Source organism: Ranitomeya variabilis, chromosome 1 (genome assembly GCF_051348905.1).
Source record: "Ranitomeya variabilis isolate aRanVar5 chromosome 1, aRanVar5.hap1, whole genome shotgun sequence".
Classification (NCBI taxonomy): Eukaryota; Metazoa; Chordata; class Amphibia; order Anura; family Dendrobatidae; genus Ranitomeya; species Ranitomeya variabilis.
In genome coordinates this window covers 494,894,007-494,920,231 of record NC_135232.1, presented here as the reverse complement: position 1 = coordinate 494,920,231, position 26,225 = coordinate 494,894,007, and positions in this window count along the sequence as shown.

The following is a 26,225-nucleotide window of genomic DNA, read 5'->3' as shown; positions in this document are numbered from 1 at the left end:
CGCCAAAATTGCCCGCAGTGTATAGCATCGGCTGCAGTTGCATAACTGCCGCAGTTATAATCACCGGCGACCGGTATAACAGATTTCTACCGCGCAGTTCTCACTTCTACCATAATAAAACCTTTATCATGCACAAACGGCGTCTAGGAGGGCAGAACTGCCTACACTGACAGTCTCTACCCCCGCGCTGTAGTGTAACTTGCTAATAGTCATCCCTGCACATTGCTCCTCACCAGTTACTGTAGGCTCCTTGCTGATGTCTTTCAGACATGGAGAGGAGTTATGAGGTGAAAACGTTCAGCCAGTACTTCACGGTGCTCATCTTCATCGGCGCTGGCTGTAATGAAGATGGCCGCCTCACAGCTCCAGCCTTATTATGGGGGCGGGACTGTCAGTGACACGTGTGAGGGGAGGCTGTCCTGTCAGCTCTAATTGCCTAATGGCTTCCTACACCACTATTATGCCCATATAACACACTATGGGCAGACAGTGCAGGGAGATTTACACAGCCCCCTATAATAAGACCTGACTCGCTGATGGTTGTATTCATTCATTAAAGTGTTATTCTTTCATGGGCATATTGCAAAGTATTTGTAGAAACCGAGCAACTTTGCAAATAGCTTCTTATTAAAGAGGTGTTCTGAGCAGAACAATAAAAATAGTACTGAGAAAAGCGACAGAGAATCTATTGGGGACATGACATAAGTATACAACTTGGGATAATTGTCCACTCCCTGGTGCTGGGAATACGGGAGAATCGTGACAGTGTGCGCATTCATAGTCTTTCATTATTTTTCCATCCACATAGCCGTATGAAGACTTGTTTTTACACAGTATTTTTTATGTGAATGACACCGTTCATATGACCATAGATTGCATTAGAAATCAGGGGAAAAAATCCAAGTGCAATGAAAATGCAGAAATAAATGTGCACAATTCCAACATTGATTTTTGACCCCTTAATGACCGCCAATACGTCTTTTAACTGACCTGAGATATATGAGAATAGCCTCCCCATACAGGTGACAATCCAGCATCTGTCGGCTGTACACTATAGCTGACAACTTTCTGCATCAGCCACGATCAGTGTTTGCACCGTCCAAATCTGTTTAACCCCTTAGATGCTGCTGTAAATAGTGACTACATCATTATAAATGGTTAACAGAGTGTGTGGGCTTCCTCTTTATCCCAATTGGTGCCCTCAGATCATGATTGTGTGGTCCTGATGTTTGCCATGGCAATTCACAACCAAATAGTGTCCTTAGAATCTAACGGCAGTAGTAATCTGTTCAGAAGTTAGAAGCATTCAGGTGGTAAAAATACACATTTTAACCCCTTTCTGACCTCGGACGGGATAGTACATCCGAGGTCAGAACCCCAGCTTTGATGCGGGCTCCGGCGGTGAGCCCGCATCAAAGCCGGGACATGTCAGCTGTTTTGAACAGCTGACATGTGCCCGTAATAGGCGCGGGCAGAATCGCGATCCGCCCGCGCCTATTAACTAGATAAATGCCGCTGTCAAACGCAGACAGCGGCATTTAACTACCGCATCCGGCCGGGCGGCCGTAAATGATCGCATCGCCGACCCCCGTCACATGATCGGAGGTCGGCGATGCTTCTCCATTGTAACCATAGAGGTCCTTGAGACCTCTATGGTTACAGATCCCCGGCAGCTGTGAGCGCCACCCTGCTGTCGGCGCTCACAGCACACCTGATTTTCTGCTACATAGCAGCGAACAGCAGATCGCTGCTATGTAGCAGAGGCGATCGTGCTGTGCCTGCTTCTAGCCTCCCATGGAGGCTATTGAAGCATGGCAAAAGTTAAAAAAAAAGTTAAAAAAAATGTGAAAAAAAATAAAAAAAACAGAAAAGTTTAAATCACCCCCCTTTCGCCCCAATCAAAATAAATCAATAAAAAAAAATCAAACCTACACATATTTGGTATCGCCGCATTCAGAATCGCCCGATCTATCAATAAAAAAAAGCATGAACCTGATCGCTAAACGGCGTAGCGAGAAAAAAAATTCGAAATGCCAGAATTACGTTTTTTGGTCGCCGTGACAAAAGAACAAAAGAATGTATCTGCACCAAAATGCTATCATTAAAAATGTCAGCTCGGCACGCAAAAAATAAGCCCTCACCTGACCCCAGATCATGAAAAATGGAGACGCTACGAGTATCGGAAAATGGCGCAAATTTTTTTTTTTTAGCAAAGTTTGGAATTTTTTTCACCACTTAGGTAAAAAATAACCTAGTCATGTTAGGTGTCTATGAACTCGTAGTGACCTGGAGAATCATAATGGCAGGTCAGTTTTAGCATTTAGTGAAGCTAGCAAAAAAGCCAAACAAAAAACAAGTGTAGGACTGCACTTTTTTTGCAATTTCACCGCACTTGGAATTTTTTTCCTGCTTTTTAGTACACGACATGCTAAAACCAATGATGTCGTTCAAAAGTACAACTCGTCCCGCAAAAAATAAGCCCTCACATGGCCAAATTGACGGAAAAATAAAAAAGTTATGGCTCTGGGAAGGAGGGGAGTGAAAAACGCACACGGTAAAACGAAAAATCCCAAGGTCATGAAGGGGTTAATTTCTGTCATACCACTTTGCATTAATTCCTGTAAAGCACCTGAAGGGTTAATAAACTACCTGACAGCAGTTTTCGATATGTCAGGGGGTGCTGTTTTTTAAAATGGTATCACATTTGGGGGTTTCCCAATATATGAGACCCCTAAAGTCACTTCAAACATGGATAAGTCCCTAAAAAATAAATTTAGTAAATTTCTTTGAAAAAATGAAAAATTGCTGCTCCATTTTTAAACTTCCTAAAATGCTAACAAAATAAAATAAAATTTTACAAATGATGCTGATGTAAAGCAGACATGTGGGAAATGTTATTTATTAATGGTTTGCTGTGGTATGACCATATGGATTTAAAGGGATAATCATTCAAATTTTGAAAATTGCTAATTTTTAATTTTTTTCTCAAATTTTTGATTTTTTTTATAAATAAATACAAAACATAGTGACCTAAATTTACCATTATCATAAAGTATAATGTGCCACGAAAAAACAGTCTCAAAATCACTGGGATTTGTTGAAGCGTTGCAGAGTTATTACCACATAAAGTGACACTGGTCAGATTTCAAAAATTTGGCTCCGTCACTAAGGGCTGTCCCACACGTCCAGATAATTCCGGTACCGGAATAAATCTGTACCGGAGTTATCCGTGTCCGTGTGCCTGGGAACTCACGGAGGCCATACGTGCGGCACACGTGTGCCGCCCGTATGGCGAGTGGGTACGTGTGGTACCCACTCTGCATGGTGCTGAAGCTGCGATTCATGTCTTCCCTGCAGCAACGTTTGCTGTAGAGAAAATATGAAGAATAGTGTTAAAAATAAAGATTTAGGTGTCCGCCGCCCCCCCACCCCCTGTGCGCCCCCCCGTTGGTCAGAAAATACTTACCCGCTCCCTCGCTGCTTCCTGGTCTGGCCGCGGCTTCTCCTGCATGCAGTCACGTGGGGCCGATCATTTACAGTCATGAATATGTGGCTCCACCTCCCATAGGGGCGGAGCCGACTATTCATGATTGTAAATGATCAGCCCCACGTGACCGCATACAGTAGGAGGCGCGGCCAGACCAGGAAGGAGCGAGGGAGCGGGTAAGTATTTTCTGACCAGCGGGGGGGCGCACAGGGGGTGGGAGGGCGGCGGACACCTAAATCTTTATTTTTAACACTATTCTTCATATTTTCTCTATAGCAAACGCTGCTACAGGGAAGATATGAATACCGGCTTCAGCACCATGTGGGGGGGACAGCGCTTACTGTAGCGCTGTCTCCTGCACGCACACGGACCCCAGACGGAGAATGTCCGTGTGAGGTCCGTGTTTTACGCGGACCCATTGACTCTATTGGGTCCGTGTAAAGCGTGCGCTCCCACGAACACTGACATGTCTCCGTGTTTGGCACACGGAGACACGGTCCGCAAAAAATCAATGACATCTGCACAGATGCATTGATTTTTATGGGTCTACGTGTGTCAGTGTCTCCGGTACGTGAGGAAACTGTCACCTCACGTACCGGAATCACTGACGTGTGAAACCGGCCTAAGGGGTCTAGTTTTTCCAGTTTTCATGTTGTGGTAAAAATGACCTTACTATCCATGTCAGTATGATTACAGCAATACCAAAGTTTACCATTTTTTTTATTATTTTAGTGGTGAAAACAAAAATTCAGAAATTTGTACAAAAAATGACATTCTTTTGTTTGTGTCACTATTTTTCGAGACCTGTCATATTTCCGTTTTTTAGTTGATGGAGTTGTGTGAGGCCTTGTTTTTTGCATGGCGAGCTGACAATTTTATTAACACCGTTTTGAGATCGATAAGTTTTGACCTGATCTCATTGCATTTGTTTGCGGGACCGATAAAAGGCAATCCTGGTGCTTCAAACTTTTGTTCTCTTTACACATTTACTATCGGGAAAATTCATTTTATATTTTGATAGACCTGACTTGTATGGATGCAGCTATACCACATATGTGCATTTTTTAACCCCTTTCCGACTTAGGGCGTAATAGTACACCGATGTTTGACTCCCTACCTTTGATGTGGGCTCCGGCACTGAGCCCACATCTTTTCTGGCACATGTCACCTGTTCTGAACAGCTAACATGTTGCCTCTAACAGCCATGAGTGGAATCACGATCCACCCACTGCTGTTAACTAGTTAAAAGCCGCTGTCAATCTCTGACAGCGGCATTTAATGCGCACTGCCGGAAAACCCGCCGATCGGTGACCCCGTCACGTGATCGCAGGTCATAGATGGATTGTCATGACATTGGCATTTTTCGTGATCTCCGGTTAGGTGAGGGCTTACTTTTTGCATGCCGACCTGATGTTTTTAATGATACCATTTTGGTGCAGATACGATCTTTTGATCGGCCATTATTGCATTTTAATGCAATGTTGCGGTGACAAAAAAGCATAATTCTGGCGTTTTGACTTTTTTTCTCATTAAGCCGTTTAACGGTCTGGTTAATTATTTTTGTATATTGATAGATCGGGCGATTCTGAACCCAGCGATATCAAATATGCGTATGTTTGGTTTTTTTATTGTTTCATTTTGAATGGGGCAAAAGGGGGGTGATTTTTGAACTGTTATTTTTTATATAGAGAGAGAGAGAGTGTATATATATATATATATATATATATATATATATATATATATATATATATATATAATAATTTATTTTTTTTATTTTTTTTAAACATTGCTTTTTACTTTTGGCATGCTTCACTAGTCCTCATGGAAGACTAGAAGCTGCCATAACCCGATCACCTCTGCTACACGCAGGCGATGATCAGATCGCCTGCATATAGCAGAATTGCTGACTTGCTATGAGCACCGACCAATGGTGATACGGGCACCGATGGGTGGGATTTCCGGCGCGTTTGAAGTTTGACAGCGACATTTAACTAGTTAATAACTGCGGGAGGGTCGCGATACCTACGGTGGCTGTTAGCGGCACATGTCAGCTGTTCAAAACAGCTGTGCCGGAAAAGATGTGGGCTCACCGCCGGACCTACTATTGCACCAACAGTTGTCTCCTTCTCACCTAGCATCTTACTTATGGTTTTGTAGCACAATCGAGCTTTGTGCAGGTTTATGATCTTGTCCCTGACATCCTTATAAAGCTCTTTGTTCTTGCCCATGTTGTAGAGCATAGAGTCTGACCAGGGTCGGACAGGGGTGTCTGGGGCCCACCAGGGGAATGGACTCCAGGGGCCCACCCTACAGCTATATGCAAATATCTGTCAGTAGTTGTCCTGATTATAGTGGAGCATCGGCTGTAAAACATAGGAGACTCGTGCACATCTACTGTGTGCCCTCAAAACTGGGTTGTATAATTACAGTAGTTTTCATTAATGGGGTTCTTTGGTTAAAACAAGTTATCACTAATCCATGGGCTCCACAGGTGATCGCTTAGGTCCGACCATAAGAAACCACCGATCGGAAGAATGAGGAAATTTTATCATTGATAGGACACTTATCCCCATTTTAAAATGGAGCGGCTGGTGGGATGTCTGACCGCAGCTCTATTCATTCTCTTTGGGGCTTCCAGAAAAAACAAGTGTACCCACTGAGGGAATGAATGAATCAGTGATTGAGTTGTACACGCCACTCCAGTCTAATGGGGATAAAAAGTTCCACATTCTGCCGATTGGATCCAAGTAGTCAGACCCTCACCAATCAATACGTTATCGCTTATCATGTGGAGAGGTGATTACTAGTGATGAGCGAGCATACTCGGTAATACTCGGTAATGCTCGGTACTCGCCCGAATATCGCTGTACTCGCGGTGCTTGGCGAGCACTGAGCATTTCCAGGATTATTCGTCTGGAGCTCGCGTCCCCGCCCTGCATGTTTGGCGCTCTTTAGAGCGCCAATCAACATGCAGGGATTGTCTGCCACACTCTGCAATGCCGCAGCCATGTTGGTTGACTGGGCGCACAGCATCATCAGGTCTATATCAGACTTCGCGCCTCCCTGCTCGGCACAGTCAGCTCAGGAATCACCAGTGTAGGGAGAGTTGCTGCAGCGGTAGGGACAGAATAGGTGGTGTATCTGTTACTGTGGGTATACCGTAATTGAATACACAAATCCAGCTAATCCAACAGTCCTTCTAAGGACTAATTACGGGGTATATAGATTACAGTGCTAGGTAGACAGGGAGTGTATGTGGGTATATAGATATCAGTAGCAGGCACGCAGTGTACGTGGCATACTTCATTGCATACATCTAGGGGGTCCATTCCATTATTGTCTGCTGCTGCTGCCTATTACATATATTGACCGTATATACATAGCCCCAGGAATCATTGCCCAGGAATAATTTTTTTTGCATCTTAATCCTGTTCCAAAGCAATCCAGAGCCCATGTTTTTTTTCCATTTGCTTGTTGGGACTGCAGAATACAGCCAGATCCTTTTCATAGTACAGCATGAAAATCCAGCGGGTTTGCCCCGTCCCAGTGGTCACATCTGAGTGCACATAAAATTATGCCATTTTTGAGGTTCTGTACATTTTTTTGGGAGTGTCTTATACAATTTCTTGACACCATTTTGCTGCCCAAAAAATATTTAGCTGTCAAAAAAATATTTAGCTACAGGGCAGATATTTTACAATGAGTTTTGTAAACCACACAGATCGCATGCCATTGCGGTCAAAATTGTGCCATTTCAGGCCTCCATAGAATTGTTTTTGTTGTGTATTAGTCTTCTTATTGACACAATTTTGCTGGCCCAAAAAAAGTAAAAATACAGGCCAGATATTTGAAAGTGGGATATCTCCGTCAGATGCCTCTTCTCTCTGTGGGCTACAAATTGTCGCATTTGAGGCCTATATTTAACTTTTTGCTGTGTGCTACCCTAGATGGTGACGCAATTTTCCTGTAAAAATAAAAATACATTCCACATATTTTACAGTCTGGTATCTCCATCACACACCTCATCTATCTGTGGGCTAAAACTTGCTAAAAACTTGCTAAAACTTGTGGCATTTCAGCCTCCATTTAACTGTTTTTGCTGTTTGTTATCCTAGTTCTTGACACTATTTTCCTGTAAAAAAAATACAGGCCACATATACTGCTCAAAAAAATAAAGGGAACACTTAACCCCTTAACGACCGCCGATACGCCTTTTAACGGCGGCCACTAAGGGTACTTAAACCACAGCGCCGTTAATTAACGGCGCTGTGGAAAAAGTGAATAGCGCCCCCAGAGTCGGATTTTCTCTGGGGTCTCGGTTACCGGGGGTAGCCGAGACCCCAGAGAACATGATTCGGGGTTTTTTTACCGACCCCCAAGTTGCGATCGCCGGTAATTAACCGTTTACCGGCGGTCGCAAAAAAAAACGCGATTTCCCATTTAATTTCTCTGTCCTCCAATGTGATCGCACATCAAAGGACAGAGAAATGGGGTCCCCGATCGCCCCCGATGGCCCCCCGATACTCACCTGCCTCCCCCGGTGCTCCTCGTGGCTCCCGATGGGCGCCGCCATCTTCTTCCGGCAAAAAAAATGGCGGGCGCATGCGCAGTGCGCCCGCCGGCCGGCACCCGGGAGATCTTTGGGGTCTTGGCTGCTGGGGGTAGCCGAGACCCCAAAGAACATGATCAGGGTCGGTTTTTACCGACCCCTGTTTTGCGATCGCCGGTAATTAACTGTTTAACGGCGACCGCAAAATAAAAAAAAAAAAGCGATGTGTAATTCTCTGTCCTCTGATGTGATCGCACATCAGAGGACAGAGAAATAGGGGGATTCGGGGACCCTATCATACTTACCGGTGTCCCTGGGTCCTCCTGTGTCCTCTTCTGCCCGCCGGCTTCTTCCTATGGAAAGAAAATGGCGGGCTCATGTGCAGTGCGCCCGCTCTCTGCTGCCATCTGCCGGCCGGTAGGAGAGAGGAGTTGGGGCTAAAATTAGAGTTAGGGTTAGGGCTAGGGTTAGGGCTAGGGTTAGGGTTAGGGCTAGGGATAGGGCTAGGGCTAGGGTTAAATTTAGAGTTAGGGTTGGGGCTAAATTTAGGGTTAGGTTTGGGATTAGGGTTAAGGTTAGGGTTGGGATTAGGGGTGTATTGGGATTAGGGTTAGGTTTGAGGTTAGGGTTGAGATTAGGATTAGGGGTGTGTTGGATTTAGGGTTCTGATAAGGGTTATGGTTGTTTTGGGGTTAGTGTTGCGATTATCCTTAGGGTTGTGATTAGGATTATGGATCGGGTTGGCATTAGGGTTAGGCCTCTTTCACACTTCAGTCTTTTGGCGTCAGTCTGAAACCGCCATTTTCGTCAAATAGCGGATCCGCCAATTTTTTTTGGCGGATCTGCTATTTTCCCATAGACATGCATTAGCGACGGATTGTGGCGGATGGTCGTCCATTCCATCCGCCATGCGACGGATCCGTCGAGATTTGGCGGACGTCATCTAGACATTGACGGCCATTGTAACGTTTTTTGTCTGCGCCGAAATTGCGGTTCGTGACGGATCCATCGCGTTCGTGATTCCATAGAATGGCCGCCTATGGGCGACTGTCACGGGGAGACTAGGTGGGCAAGAGCTAATAACCCGGGCCCCTGCAATTTCCCTCAGACTAGGGAAATCCTGACTGACCCTCTACCTAGAGTTTACACTGATGGTGTGCATGTCTAGGCCTCGAACCTCGCCCTGTCTCCTGTTTCAACCCTAGGCTGAAATCATCGCCCTCCACCCAGTGAAAAGATAATACACCAATACCCACAGTAAGAACAGACAAGGATAACGGAAAATATACACCACGCCGCAGTCACTCAGGAAAACACTATAAATGCGCAGGGCAAAATAAATACAAATATAGGAAGGAGTAAATAAGACAAAGGGAAATACACCACCAGCAACGATACTCCAACTACTTGCTCACCACTCCAGACCGAGATAACAACGCACAAGACAGAAGCTATAATCGGCGACGCCCAATGTTCAGGAGAACTATTTAAAGGCAATGGGCATGGCCCAGCTTCCAATCCGAGCATCAGGTAAATTAACCCCGGACCAGCTAGATAAAATCTAGCCGACGCCAATGAGCACATAGTGGTCAAAAGCGGAATTACCGCTGTCTGTCGAACGACCTGGCCTGAACAGCGTCCGACATGACAGTACCCCGCCTTCTACGAGGGACCCCAGGGCCCTCACGGCTTATAGGACCCGGCTTGTCCGGATGGCGACGGTGAAAAAACCTGACCAGCCGATCCGCATAAATGTCCGAGGCTGGTACCCAGGACCTCTCCTCAGGCCCATAACCACGCCAGTGTACCAAGTACTGTAAAGTGCGGCGCACTACACGAGAGTCAATCACCTTGGAGACTTCAAATTCCAAATTACCATCCACCAAGATTGGAGGTGGCATAGGGCCGCGTCCACAGAACCCACCACCTTCTTTAAAAGAGACCTGTGGAACACGTTGTGTATCTTATACACCGTAGGAAGCTCCAATCGGTACGCTACTGGGTTAATGACGGCGGTGACCCTAAATGGACCAATAAACCGTGGACCCAATTTAAGGGATGGTATTTTGAGTCTTATGTTTTTTGTGCATAACCACACCCAGTCATCCACACTCAGGTCCGGACCTGGCACACGCCTACTGTCAGCCACACGTTTGTACCTAGCACCCACACTCAACAGGCGCTGTTTAACTCTCCTCCAGACTGATGACAATTGTGCTCCTAACTGGTCCTCCTCCGGAACGCCGGAAGAGCCCCTCTGACTCAAAGTACAAAATTGAGGATGTAGCCCGTAAACACAAAAAAACGGAGACTCCCCAGAAGACTCCTGGCGGTGATTATTGATGGCAAACTCAGCCAAAGGAAGAAAGGTAGACCACTCCTCCTGGTTATCAGAGACAAAGCAGGGTAAGTACTGTTCCAAATTTTGGTTCATACGCTCAGTCTGACCATTTGACTGAGCATGAAATGCCGAAGAATGAGACAACTTGATCTCCAGCCGTGAGCAAAATGCTTTCCAAAATTTTGCCACAAATTGAGTACCGCTATCAGACACGATGTCAGACGGAACCCCATGAAGTCTGACCACCTCCTGCACAAATACCTGAGCCAGAGTCTTAGCGTTAGGCAACGAAGGCAAAGACACAAAGTGCGACATTTTTGAAAACCGATCAACAATCACCAAGATGACCGTGTTCCCAGCTGAGGAAGGCAAATCAGTGATGAAATCCATGGAGATTTCCGTCCATGGCTTACTAGGTACCTCAAGAGGAAGTAGTGTGCCAACAGGACGGGAGCGGGGCGTCTTGGGCCACCAAAACCGACGTGACACCAACTCCAAGGTACCTCTAATCCCTGGGTGGCCAGCCAGGACAGCATCATGATGCTCTGCCAAAACCTTTAAGCAGAGATGAAGCGGTACAAAAGATTTGTTGATGGGAAGCTCAGATGGTACCTCCTCCTGAGCCTCGGCAATCTCAGCCTCAACCTCGGTTGTGAGAGCTGAAACCACAACACCCTTTTGGTGTCCCGGAAAACACCTGGACAGAGCATCCGCCTTAGTGTTTTTAGACCCCGGTCTGTAAGTGACAGCAAAATTGAACCGCGTGAAAAACAATGCCCAGCGAGCCTGCCTGGGGGACAGACGCTTGGCTGACTCCAAATACAGCAGATTCTTATGATCGGTAATAACAGTAACCTGATGTACCGACCCCTCCAAGAAGTGTCGCCATTCCTCAAAGGCCAACTTGATTGCCAACAACTCCCTGTTGCCGATATCGTAGTTACGTTCGGCGGACGACAGTTTCTTGGAGAAATAGGCGCATGGACGCAAATCACTCAAAGATGAGCCTTGTGATAGTACCGCCCCCACACCAACCTCAGACGCATCGACTTCCACAACAAAAGGTTTTGATACGTCTGGCTGCACAAGAATGGGGGCTGAAACAAAACTGTTCTTAAGAAATTCAAATGCGCGCACAGCAGCCTCAGGCCAAACGGAGAAATTGGTACCCTTTTTAGTCATGTCAGTCAGCGGTTTAGCAATGATGGAAAAATCCTTGATAAATTTCTTATAGTAATTAGAAAACCCAAGGAACCGCTGAAGTGCTTTCAGGTTATCAGGCCGTTCCAATGCAGCACCGCTTGCACCTTAGCGGCGTCCATTTTAAAACCAGAAGCAGACACAATATAACCCAAGAAAGGCAACTCTTGAACAGAAAATACACATTTCTCAAGTTTAGCATACAGCTTATTCTCTCTGAGAAGCTGTAACACCTGCCTGACATGATCTAAATGAGTATCACGGTCGCAAGAATATATGAGAATGTCATCTAGGTACACGATAACGAATTTCCCCAAAACATGCAAAAACACATCATTAATGAAATGTTGGAACACTGCAGGTGCGTTAGTCAACCCAAATGGCATCACCAAATTTTCAAAATGACCCTCAGGGGTATTAAAAGCCGTCTTCCACTCATCACCTTGACGGACTCTTATGAGGTTGTACACCCCCCTGAGGTCAAGCTTGGTAAACCACTTAGCACCTGCCACCTGGTTGAACAAATCTGGTATCAGTGGCATAGGGTATGGATCACAAACCGTAATCTGGTTCAATTCCCTGAAATCCAAACACGGGCGTAATCCGCCATCTTTCTTCTTCACGAAGAAGAACCCTGCTGCCACAGGCGAGGATGAAGGCCTGATGTGCCCTTTGCTCAAACTTTCAGCAGTGTAATCCTTTAAAGCTTGTCTCTCCGGACCGGAGAGGTTAAACATCCTTCCTTTAGGCAATTTGGCCCCTGGTTTAAATCTGATAGTACAGTCATAGGGGCGATGTGGCGGCAACTCTGAACAACCCTTCTCAGAGAACACATCCACAAAATCCAGAAGTGACTCCGGAACGCTTGAAGTCACAGCAGACACACATGTGGCCAGGCAATTGTCCTGGCAGAATTCGCTCCACTGAATTATGTCCTGAGTTTTCCAGTCAATTACCGGGTTGTGCATAGACAACCATGGAAAACCCAAAACCACCTGGGCAGGAAGATTCCTGAGCACCTTACATGTAACCTGCTCGGAATGTAGAACCCCAATGTGGAGTTTCACCTCAGCCACAAACTCAGTAATCTTCCCCTGTGAGAGAGCAGCAGCATTGATGGTGACCACACGGATAGGATGAGGCAGTTTTTCAATCCTAAAACCTGCTGTGCGCGCAAACTCCTCATCAATGAGATTTGTGGCTGAACCACTATCTACAAACACAGTAATTGGCAGCTCACTGCCAGCGATTATAACCTTAGCAGGGAGCATGCATTGAGAAACCACCATGGAGGATATACATAAGCTCAGATTGGTCTGCTCCACACCCTCTGAGCTTAGAAGTTTTCCGCCGTTGCCTTTTTCTTAGGCAGTCGAGGACAGATGTTAATAAAATGACCAGTCTTACCGCAGAAAAAACAGGCTCCCTGCTTCCTGAGCTCAGGGGCTCAACGCTTCACATGTGACACCCCTGCGATTTGCATAGGCTCCGTGGGCTCACCTGCAGCAACCACACGTGAACCTAAACCCTCTCCCATAGGCGGTGTCTCATGCTCCCCCTGACGCAGACGGCGATCAATGCGGACAACCAGACTCATAGCGGAATCTAGAGAAGTAGGAGTCTCGTACATCAGAAGGGCTTTTTTAACCCTTCCAGAAACCCCATGAATAAGCTGACTCCGCAGCGCTGGATCATTCCACTGTGTATCGATCGCCCAGCGACGAAATTCAGAACAGTAATCCTCTGCAACTCGCTCCCCCTGGCGAATAGTGCGTATCTTAGATTCTGCTAGAGCCATTCTGTCTAGCTTGTCGTAAATATTTCCAAGAAAGGAAAAAAAACTCTCCACAGAGTCAAATGCAGCAGAATCAGATGGCAAAGAAAGCGCCCATGCTTGGGGATCCCCGCTTAACAATGACAACACCAGGCCCACATGCTGAGCCTCATTACCTGAGGAGATCGGGCGCATACGGAAATATAGTTTGCAAGCTTCACGAAAAGAAACAAATTTACTGCGTTCCCCAGCAAATTTTTCAGGCAAAGGAAACTTAGGCTCAGCAACTCTACCTGTCGCTCCAAGCTTGCTAATTAGATACTGCTAGTCCCTGCTGCTGCACTGCCCCCCTCAACTCAGGGAACCTGTAGGGACAGCGCCTCCAACTGGCGGGTTATGGAAGTCATTGGATCCATGACAAAACAAAAAAAAGGAAACCCCTTTTTTTTTTTTAATTTTTTTTTTAAAGGCCGATTATAATGTCACGGGGAGACTAGGTGGGCAAGAGCTAATAACCCGGGCCCCTGCAATTTCCCTCAGACTAGGGAAATCCTGACTGACCCTCTACCTAGAGTTTACACTGATGGTGTGCATGTCTAGGCCTCGACCCTCGCCCTGTCTCCTGTTTCAACCCTAGGCTGAAATCACCGCCCTCCACCCAGTGAAAAGATAATACACCAGTACCCACAGTAAGAACAGACAAGGATAACGGAAAATATACACCACGCCGCAGTCACTCAGGAAAACACTATAAATGCGCAGGGTAAAATAAATACAAATATAGGAAGGAGAAAATAAGATAAAGGGAAATACACCACCAGCAGCGATACTCCAACTACTTGCTCACCACTCCAGACCGAGATAACAACGCACAAGACAGAAGCTATAATCGGCGACGCCCAATGTTCAGGAGAACTATTTAAAGGCAATGGGCATGGCCCAGCTTCCAATCCGAGCATCAGGTAAATTAACCCCGGACCAGCTAGATAAAATCTAGCCGACGCCAATGAGCACATAGTGGTCAAAAGCGGAATTACCGCTGTCTGTCGAACGACCTGGTCTGAACAGCGTCCGACATGACAGCGACGGATCCGTCGTTACCATCATTTCGGTGGATCCGTCGCCCCAATCCACTTTTTCAATTGCGCATGCTCCAAAACGTAGATACTTTTCCCAGACAACCCCCAAGTAACGGATCCGTCAAAAAAACGGATCCGTTAGAACCGTTTTCTCAACAATTGTGACGTATCCGACGATCCGTCACTATGTCGGAGCTGACTGACGCCAAACAACTGAAGTGTGAAAGAAGCCTTAGGGGTGTGTTGGGGTTAGGGTTGGAGTTAGATTTGGGGGGTTTCCACTCTAAACGCCACAGCCAATTTTGCGCTCAAAAAGTCAAATGCTCCCTCCCTTCCGAGCTCTGCCGTGCACCCAAACAGTGGTTTACCCCACATATGGGGCATCAGCGTACTCGGGATAAATTGGACAACAACTTTTGGGGTCCAATTTCTCCTGTTACCCTTGTGAAAATAAAAACTTGGGGGCTAAAAAATATTTTTTGTGGAAAAAATAAATATTTTTTATTTTCACAACTCTGCATTATAAACATCTGTGAAGCACTTGGGCATTCAAAGTTCTCACCACACATCTAGATAAGTTCCTTGGGGGCTCTAGTTTCCAAAATGGGGTCACTTGTGGGGGGTTTCTACTGTTTAGGTACATCAGTGTTGTGATTTAGACTTTTTTGGCTCCCTCTTGTGGTCACTAGTGGTATGACTCTGAGATTGTCTTTCCCTAGTTTGGCACCCACCTGGGTCGTTAGTCCAGGGGTGTTGCTATATAGACTTCCTGAATTCTCAGTCTGGTGCCTGGCATCGTTGTAATCAGTCCTTTCTGTTTGCTCCTGTCTGCTGATCCTGGTTCTGCAAAATTAAGCTAAGTCCTGCTTTCTTGTTTTTTGGTTATTTGCATTGCTCTTATTTTTTGTCCAGCTTGTACTAAATGTGATTCCTGTTTTTGCTGGAAGCTCTAGGGGGCTGGTATTCTCCCCCCGGGCCGTTAGACGGTTCGGGGGTTCTTGAATATCCAGCGTGGATATTTTTGATAGGGTTTTTGCTGACCGTATAAGTCATCTTACTATATTCTGCTATTAGTCAGTGGGCCTCTCTTTGCTAAATACCTAGTTCATTCTTACGTTTGTCTTTTCTTCTTACCTCACCGTTATTATTTGTTGGGGGCTTGTATCCAACTTTTGGGGTCTTTTCTCTGGAGGCAAGAAAGGTCTATCTTTTCCCTTCTAGGGTTAGTTAGTTCTCCGGCTGGCGCGAGACGTCTAGAACCAACGTAGGCACATTCCCCGGCTGCTGCTATTTGTGGTGCTAGGATTAGATATACGGTCAGCCCAGTTACCACTGCCCTATGAGCTGGTTTTTTGTGTTTGCAGACTTGGTATTTATTTCTGAGACCCTCTGCCATTGGGGTCATAACAGTATGCCAGGCCTAAGTTGAATGTTTAATGCATTGCAGAAGTGGGATAATAAGAAAGGAAATTCTGAGGTTTTTTTTTTCCTCTCTTTCTTCCTCCCCTTTACCTCTGAGTGGCTTAAGCTTGCTGCAGACATGAATGTCCAGACTTTGATTACAAGTGTGGATCAGCTTGCTGCTCGTGTGCAGGGCATACAAGATTTTGTTACCAGTAGTCCAATGTCTGAACCTAAAATACCTATTCCTGAACTGTTCTCTGGAGATCGATTTAAGTTTAGGAATTTCAGGAATAATTGTAAATTGTTTCTATCTCTGAGACCCCGTTCGTCTGGAGACTCAGCTCAGCAAGTTAAAATTGTTATCTCTTTCTTGCGGGGCGACCCTCAGGATTGGGCTTTCTCGCTAGCGCCAGGAGATCCGGCATTGGCGAATATTGATGCGTTTTTTCTGGCGCTCGGATTGCTTTACGAGGAACCCAATCTTGAAATTCAGGCAGAAAAAGCCTTGCTGGCTATTTCTCAGGGCCAGGATGAAGCTGAAGTGTATTGCCAAAAATTTCGGAAATGGTCCGTGCTTACTCAGTGGAATGAGTGTGCTCTGGCTGCAAATTTCAGAAATGGCCTTTCTGAAGCCATTAAGAATGTGATGGTGGGTTTCTCCATTCCTACAAGTCTGAATGATTCCATGGCGCTGGCTATTCAAATTGACCGGCGTTTGCGGGAGCGCAAAACTGCTAATCCTCTGGTGGTGTTGTCTGAACAAACACCTGATTTAATGCAATGTGATAGAATTCAGACTAGAAATGAACGGAAAAATCATAGACGTCAGAATGGGTTGTGTTTTTACTGTGGTGATTCTACACATGTTATATCAGCATGCTCTAAACGCCTTACAAGGGTTGTTAGCCCTGTCGCCATTGGTAATTTAAAATTTATTTTGTCTGTGACTTTAATTTGCTCATTGTCTTCCTACCCTGTTATGGCGTTTGTGGATTCAGGTGCTGCCCTGAGTCTTATGGATCTGTCATTTGCCAAGCGCTGTGGTTTTGTTCTTGAGCCATTGGTAAATCCTATCCCTCTTAGAGGTATTGATGCTACGCCATTGGCGGAAAATAAACCGCAGTTTTGGACACAGGTAACCATGTGCATGACTCCTGAACATCGGGAGGTGATTCGTTTTCTTGTTCTGCATAAAATGCATGATTTGGTTGTTTTGGGTCTGCCATGGTTACAGACCCATAATCCAGTCTTGGATTGCAAGGCAATGTCTGTGTCAAGTTGGGGCTGTCAGGGAATTCATGGTGATTCCCCACCGGTGTCTATTGCTTCCTCTACTCCTTCGGAGGTTCCTGAGTATTTGTCTGATTATCAGGATGTATTCAGCGAGTCCAGGTCCAGTGCTCTTCCTCCTCATAGGGACTGTGACTGCGCTATAGATTTGATTCCGGGTAGTAAATTTCCTAAGGGAAGATTATTTAATCTGTCTGTACCGGAGCATACCGCAATGCGTTCGTATATCAAGGAATCTCTGGAGAAAGGGCATATCCGTCCATCCTCTTCCCCTCTTGGTGCGGGATTTTTTTTTGTGGCCAAGAAGGATGGATCTTTGAGACCTTGTATTGACTATTGGCTTCTGAATAAAATCACTGTCAAATTTCAGTATCCTTTGCCTCTGTTGTCGGACTTGTTTGCCCGGATTAAAGGTGCCAAGTGGTTCACCAAGATAGATCTTCGTGGTGCGTACAACCTTGTGCGCATTAAGCAAGGAGATGAATGGAAAACTGCATTTAATATGCCCGAAGGTCATTTTGAGTACTTGGTGATGCCTTTTGGGCTCTCTAATGCTCCTTCAGTGTTTCAGTCCTTTATGCATGATATTTTCCGGAAGTATCTGGATAAATTTATGATTGTTTATCTGGATGATATTCTGTTTTTTTCTGATGATTGGGACTCGCATGTAGAGCAGGTCAGGATGGTGTTTCAGGTTTTGCGTGAGAATGCTTTGTTTGTTAAGGGCTCAAAGTGTCTCTTTGGAGTACAGAAGGTTCCCTTTTTGGGTTTTATTTTTTCCCCTTCTGCAGTGGAGATGGACCCAGTCAAGGTCCGAGCTATTCATGATTGGACTCAACCCACGTCAGTTAAGAGTCTTCAGAAGTTCTTGGGTTTTGCTAACTTCTACCGTCGTTTTATCGCTAACTTTTCTAGCGTTGTTAAACCTTTGACCGATATGACCAAGAAAGGTTCTGATGTTGCTAACTGGGCTCCTGCAGCCGTGGAAGCTTTCCAAGAGTTGAAGCGCCGGTTTACTTCGGCGCCTGTTTTGTGCCAGCCTGATGTCTCACTTCCCTTTCAGGTTGAAGTGGATGCTTCTGAGATTGGGGCAGGGGCCGTTTTGTCGCAGAGAGACCCTGGTTGCTCTGTAATGAGACCATGTGCCTTTTTCTCTAGGAAGTTTTCGCCTGCTGAGCGGAATTATGATGTTGGCAATCGGGAGTTGTTGGCCATGAAGTGGGCATTTGAGGAGTGGCGTCATTGGCTCGAGGGTGCTAAGCATCGTGTGGTGGTCTTGACTGATCACAAAAATCTGATGTATCTCGAGTCTGCTAAACGCCTGAATCCTAGACAGGCCCGTTGGTCATTGTTTTTCTCCCGTTTTAACTTTGTGGTCTCGTATTTACCAGGTTCAAAGAATGTGAAGGCTGATGCTCTTTCAAGGAGCTTTGTGCCTGACTCTCCTGGAGTCGCAGAACCAGTTGGTATTCTTAAAGAGGGAGTAATCTTGTCAGCCATTTCTCCAGATTTGCGACGTGTGTTGCAGAGATTTCAGGCTGGTAGACCTGACTCTTGTCCACCTGACAGACTGTTTGTTCCTGATAAGTGGACCAGCAGAGTCATTTCCGAGGTTCATTCCTCGGTGTTGGCAGGGCATCCGGGAATTTTTGGCACCAGAGATTTGGTGGCTAGGTCCTTTTGGTGGCCTTCCTTGTCACGGGATGTGCGGTCATTTGTGCAGTCCTGTGGGACTTGTGCTCGAGCTAAGCCTTGCTGTTCTCGTGCCAGCGGGTTGCTCTTGCCCTTGCCTGTCCCGAAGAGGCCTTGGACTCACATTTCCATGGATTTCATTTCGGATCTTCCGGTGTCTCAAGGAATGTCTGTCATCTGGGTGGTATGTGATCGCTTTTCCAAGATGGTCCATTTGGTATCTTTGCCTAAGCTGCCTTCCTCTTCCGATCTGGTTCCTTTGTTCTTTCAGAATGTGGTTCGTTTACACGGCATTCCTGAGAATATCGTGTCTGACAGAGGATCCCAGTTTGTTTCCAGATTCTGGCGATCCTTTTGTGCTAAGATGGGCATTGATTTGTCGTTTTCGTCTGCCTTTCATCCTCAGACTAATGGACAAACGGAGCGAACTAATCAGACTCTGGAGGCTTATTTGAGGTGTTTTGTTTCTGCACATCTGGATGATTGGGTGACCTTCTTGTCGTTGGCTGAGTTTGCCCTTAATAATCGGGCTAGTTCCGCTACTTTGGTCTCGCCATTTTTCTGCAACTCTGGTTTCCATCCTCGTTTTTCCTCGGGACAGGTGGAGCCTTCTGACTATCCTGGGGTAGATTCTGTGGTGGATAGGTTGCAGCAGATTTGGAATCATGTGGTGGACAACTTGAAGTTGTCACAGGAGAAGGCTCAGCGTTTTGCCAACCGCCACCGCGGTGTGGGTCCCCGACTTCGTGTTGGGGATTTGGTATGGCTGTCTTCTCGATTTGTTCCTATGAAGGTCTCCTCTCCTAAATTCAAGCCTCGCTTCATCGGTCCTTACAAGATATTGGAAATCCTTAATCCTGTGTCCTTTCGCTTGGATCTTCCGGTGTCGTTTGCCATTCACAACGTGTTCCATAGGTCTTTGTTGCGGCGGTACGTTGTACCTGTGGTTCCTTCTGTTGAGCCTCCTGCTCCGGTGTTGGTTGAGGGCGAGTTGGAGTACGTGGTGGAGAAGATCTTGGATTCTCGTCTCTCCAGACGGAGGCTTCAGTATCTGGTCAAGTGGAAGTGCTATGGTCAGGAGGTAATTCCTGGGTGGTTGCCTCTGATGTGCATGAGGCCGATTTAGTTTGTGCCTTTCACGCTGCTCATCCTGATCGCCCTGGTGGTCTTGGTGAGGGTTCGGTGACCCCTCCTTAAAGGGGGGGTACTGTTGTGATTTAGACTTTTTTGGCTCCCTCTTGTGGTCACTAGTGGTATGACTCTGAGATTGTCTTTCCCTAGTTTGGCACCCACCTGGGTCGTTAGTCCAGGGGTGTTGCTATATAGACTTCCTGAATTCTCAGTCTGGTGACTGGCATCGTTGTAATCAGTCCTTTCTGTTTGCTCCTGTCTGCTGATCCTGGTTCTGCAAAATTAAGCTAAGTCCTGCTTTCTTGTTTTTTGGTTATTTGCATTGCTCTTATTTTTTGTCCAGCTTGTACTAAATGTGATTCCTGTTTTTGCTGGAAGCTCTAGGGGGCTGGTATTCTCCCCCCGGGCCGTTAGGCGGTTCGGGGGTTCTTGAATATCCAGCGTGGATATTTTTGATAGGGTTTTTGCTGACCGTATAAGTCATCTTACTATATCCTGCTATTAGTCAGTGGGCCTCTCTTTGCTAAATACCTAGTTCATTCTTACGTTTGTCTTTTCTTCTTACCTCACCGTTATTATTTGTTGGGGGCTTGTATCCAACTTTTGGGGTCTTTTCTCTGGAGGCAAGAAAGGTCTATCTTTTCCCTTCTAGGGTTAGTTAGTTCTCCGGCTGGCGCGAGACGTCTAGAACCAACGTAGGCACGTTCCCCGGCTGCTGCTATTTGTGGTGCTAGGATTAGATATACGGTCAGCCCAGTTACCACTGCCCTATGAGCTGGTTTTTTGTGTTTGCAGACTTGGTATTTATTTCTGAGACCCTCTGCCATTGGGGTCATAACACATCAGGGTCTCTGCAAACGCAACATAATGCCCGCAGACCATTCTATCAAAGTCTGCATTCCAAAATGGCGTTCCTTCCCTTCCGAGCTCTGCCATGCGCTCAAACAGTGGTCCCCCCACACATGGGGTATCAGTGTACTCAGGAAAAATTGGACAACAACTTTTGGGGTCCAATTTCTCTTGTTACCCTTGTCAAAATAAAAATTTGGGGGCTTAAAAATCTTTTTTGTGGAAAAAATTTTTTATTTTTATTTTCACGACTCTGCATTATAAACGTCTGTGAAGCACTTGGGCATTCAAAGTTCTCACCACACATCTAGATAAGTTCCTTGGGGGGTCTAGTTTCCAAATTGGGGTCACTTGTGGGGGGTTTCTACTGTTTAGGTACATCGGGGGCTCTGCAAACGCAACATAACGCCCGCAGACCATTCTATCAAAGTCTGCATTCCAAAACGGCGCTCCTTCCCTTCCGAGCTCTGCCGTGCACCCAAATAGTGGTCCCCCCAACACATGGGGTATCAGTGTACTCAGGACAAATTGGACAACAACGATTGGGGTCCAATTTCTCTTGTACCCTTGTGAAAATAAAAACTTTGGGGCTAAAAAATCTTTTTTTGTGGAAACAAAAATATTTTTTATTTTCACGACTCTGCATTATAAACTTCTGTGAAGCAGTTGGGCATTCAAAGTTCTCACCACACATTTAGATAAGTTCCTTGGGGAGTCTAGTTTCCAAAATGGGGTCACTTGTGGGGGGTTTCTACTGTTTAGGTACATCAGGGGCTCTGCAAACGCAACATAACGCCCGCAGACCATTCTATCAAAGTCTGCATTCCAAAACGGCGCTCCTTCCCTTCCGAGCTCTGCCATGTGCCCAAACAGTGGTTTACCCCAACATATGGGGTATCAGCCTACTCAGCATAAATTGCACAATAAATTTTGGGGTCCAATTTCTCCTGTTACCCTTGAGAAAATAAAAAATTGCAGGCTAAAAAATCATTTTTGAGGGAAAAAAAAGGATTTTTTATTTTCACGGCTCTACTTTATAAATTTCTGTGAAGCACTTGAGAGTTTAAAGTGCTCACCACACACCTAGATAAGTTCCTTAAGTGGTCTAGTTTCCAAAATGGGGTCACTTGTGGGGGGTTTCAACTGTTTAGGCACATTAGGGGCTCGCCAAACGCGACATGGTGTCCGATCTCAATTCCAGCCAATTCTACATTGAAAAAGTAAAACGGCACTCCTTCTCTTCCAAGCTCTGCGGTGCGCCCAAACAGTGGTTTACCCCGACATATGGGGTATCAGCGTATTCAGGAGAAATTGCACAACAACATTTATGGTGAAATTTCTGTTTTTACACTTGTGATCTAATTTCTCCTGTTACCCTTGTCAAAATAAAACATTTGGGGGCAAAAAGATCATTTCTGTAGAAAAAATGTGACTTTTTATTTTCATGGCTCTACGCTATAAACTTCCGTGAAGCACCTGGGGGTTTAAAGTGCTCACCACACACCTAGATAAGTTCCTTAAGTGGTCTAGTTTCCAAAATGGGGTCACTTGTGGGGGGTTTCAACTGTTTAGGCACATTAGGGGCTCGCCAAACGCGACATGGTGTCCGATCTCAATTCCAGCCAATTCTACATTGAAAAAGTAAAACGGCACTCCTTCTCTTCCAAGCTCTGCAGTGCGCCCAAACAGTGGTTTACCCCCACATATGGGGTATCAACATACTCAGGAGAAATTGCACAACAACTTTTGTGGTCTAATTTCTCCTGTTACCCTTGTGAAAATAAGAATTTGTGGGTGAAAAGATCATTTTTGTGTAAACAAATGCAATTTTTTATTTTCACTGCTCTACTTTATAAACTTCTGTGAAGCACTTGGGGGCTCAAAGTGCTCACCACACATCTAGTTAAGTTCCTTAAGGGGTCTAGTTTCCAAAATGGTGTCACTTGTGGGGGGTTTCCACTGTTTAGGCACATCAGGGGCTCTCTAAACGTGACATGGCATCCGATCTCAATTCCAGCCAATTCTGCATTGAAACAGTCAAACGGCGCTCCTTCTCTTCCAAGCTCTGCGGTGCGCCCAAACAGTGGTTTACCCCCACATATGGGGTATCAGCGTATTCAGGAGAAATTGCACAACAACATTTATGGTTAAATTTCTGTTATTACACTTGTGAAAATAAAAAAAAAGGTTCTGAAGTAAAATGTTTGCAAAAAAAGTTAAATGTTCATTTTTGCCTTCCACATTGTTTCAGTTCCTGTGAAGCACGTAAAGGGTTAATAAACTTCTTGAATGTGGTTTTGAGCACCTTGAGGGGTGCAGTTTTTAGAATGGTGTCACATTTGGTTATTTTCTTTCATATAGACCCCTCAAAATGACTTCAAATGTGATGTGGTCCCTAAAAAAAAAATGGTGTTGTAAAAATGAGAAATTGCTGGTCAACTTTTAACCCTTATAACTCCCTAACAAAAAAAAATTTTGGTTCCAAAATTGTGCTGATGTAAAGTAGACATGTGGGAAATGTTATTTATTAACTATTTTTGAGACATATCTCTTTTATTTAAGGGCATAAAAATACAAAGTTTGAAATTTTTTGCCATATTTCCATTTTTTTCATAAATAATCGCAAGTAATATCGAAGAAATGTTACCACTAACATGAAGTACAATATGTCACGAAAAAGCATTCTCAGAATCAGCAGGATCCGTTGAAGCGTTCCAGAGTTATAACCTCATAAAGTGACAGTGGTCAGAATTGTAAAAATTGGCCTGGTCATTAAGTACCAAATTGGCTCTGTCACTAAGGGGTTAAACAACAGAATATAACAACAAATAAATCAAACTTTTGTGAAATCAAACTGTCCGCTGTGGCAAGAAGGTTTGCTGTGTCTCTCAGCGTAGTGTCCAGAGGCTGGAGGCACTACAAGCAGACAGGCCAGTGACCAGGAGACGTGGAGGGGGCTGTAGGAGGGCAACAACCCAGCAGCAGGACCGCTACCTCCGCCTTTGTTGAAGGAGGAACAGGAGGAGCACTGCCAGAGCCCTGTAAAATGACCTCCAGCAGGCCACAAATGTGCATGTGTCTGCACAAACGGTTAGAAACCGACTCCATGAGGATGGTCTGAATGCCCGACGTCCACAGATGGGGGTTGTAAACACAGCCCAACACCGTGCAGGACGCTTGGCATTTGCCACAGAACACCAGGATTGGCAAATTCGCCACTGGCGCCCTGTGCTCTTCACAGATGTAAGCAGGTTCACACTGAGCACATGTGACAGACGTGACAAAGTCTGGAGATGCCGTGGAGAGTGATCTGCTGCCTGCAACATCCTTTGGCATAACTGGTTTGGCAGTGGGTCAGTAATAGTGTGGGGTGGCATTTCTTTGGAGGGCAGCACAGCCCTCCATGTGCTCGCCAGAGGTAGCCTGACTGCCATTAGTTACCGAGATGAGATCCTCAGACCCCTTGTGAGACCATATGCTGATGCGGTTAGCCCTGGGTTCCTCCTAATGCAGGACAATGCCAGACCTCATGTGGCTGGAGTGTGTCAGCAGTTCCTGCAAGATGAAGGCATTGAAGCTATGGACTGGCCTGCCCGTTCTCCAGGCCTGAATCCGAATGAGCACATCTGGGACATCATGTCTCGCTCCATCCATAAACGTCACATTGCACCACAGACTGTCCAGGAGTTGGCGGATGCTTTAGTCCAGGTCTGGGAGGAGATCCCTCAGGAGACCATCCGCCGCCTCATCAGGAGCATGCCCAGGTGTTGTACAGTAGGGAGGTCATTGGTCATACAGGCAATACTGATCATCTTTTCCTTGTCATGAGTAGTGTTGAGCATTCCGATACTGCAAGTGGAGCGCCCCCACACCGCCGCAGGGCCGAGGGGATACCCGGAGCCGGGCCTCTAGTTCTCAGTCTCGGGGTTGTCACGGTGGCTAGACCCGGTCCGTGGCCCTGTCCGTCAGTGGGGGACGTCCGGTGTAATAGGTGGTAGTAATGATAGCGGTGGAGCGGTGCAGTTGTGGGGTGTAAGTCGCGGTAAATAACGAGGACACCAGGTTGCAGTCTCTTTACCTCTTTACTGGAGATCTCTGAGTCCTCAGTCCAGAACACGGTTCACCAGGCTACGCAAGTCCGGCCGGTCCAATGGCACCTCCAGAGTTCTCCTCTCAGGTGGAAATCTGTGCCTTCCTTCTAGCGCTATGTGTTGTAGTCCTTCCCTGCTGTGCTTACGGAAAGTAACCCCACAACGGTTGTGTCTGTTTCTTAAGTTCCCTCACAACTCGATTTGATGTTCCTCTGTAATCCACCCCTTCCCTGTATTCAGGTTGGAATGGCACCCGTTTGTCAGGTAGGCCTGGAGTTCTTCCGGGACCCTAGAGTCGCCCCTCTCCCGCAATTGCCCCCCAAGACTTCATAGGTGATATGTGGTAGACAGCCCGCCTGAGACCGACTGTCCTGCCGCTGTTTGGAGTATGGCTTGAAGCTGTATTCTAATCCACTCCCTCGGCGTTCCGGCCACCGGTATTGCGCCTCAGCAGGGTGCTGCCTCTTTCAACAAAACCCCTGCTGGTATTCTCCTTCTGCTTGATCTCGTTTCTCACTCAGCACAATCTGTCTCGCTTCTAGTCCTTTCCTTGAGTCCCGCCGCTTCCAGGAGCCTGCGCGGACCCGTTACGTTCTTTCAATGCCAAGCCTCTGCCAGGATCCCACCCCTGGCAGAGACCCTACAGTCTCTCCCTTCACAACACCCCCTGCCACAGGGTGTTGCTCCGTTCAATCCCGTCAGCGTTCTCCTCTAACTTCCTGCCTGACCCCCAGTTTACCCACTATGGTGGGGAGTGGCCTAATGAATAGCACCCTTAGCTCCCCCCGGAGGCCCAGCTGTGAAACATATTGGTGTCTGTGATACCTGATTGGAGGAACTCCTTCGGTGCCATCGAACGTACCATGGCTCCCCTTAGCGGCGAAGCCACAGTACTGCAACGACCAGAACTCTGGGGCGCTGCACAAGTATCGGGTATCGGCCGATACTTGCTGTATCGGAATTCCGATACCGAGATCCGATATTTTTGTGATATCGGGTATCGGTATCGAAACAACATTAATGTAAAAATGTGTAAAAGAGAGAATTAAAATAAAAAATATTGCTATACTCACCTCTCGGACGCAGCCTGCACCTTACCGAGGGAAGCGGCAGCGTTCTTTGTTTAAAATTCGCGCTTTTCTTTCCTTTACGTGAGTCCCGGCTTGTGATTGGTTGCGTGCCGCCCATGTGACCGGGACGCAACCAATCACAGCAAGCCGTGACGTAATTTCAGGTCCTTCAGGATTTTAAAATTACGTTCCGGCGTTGTGATTGGTTGCGTCGCAGTCACATGGGCGACACAACCAATCACAGCAAGCCGTGACGTAATTTCAGGTC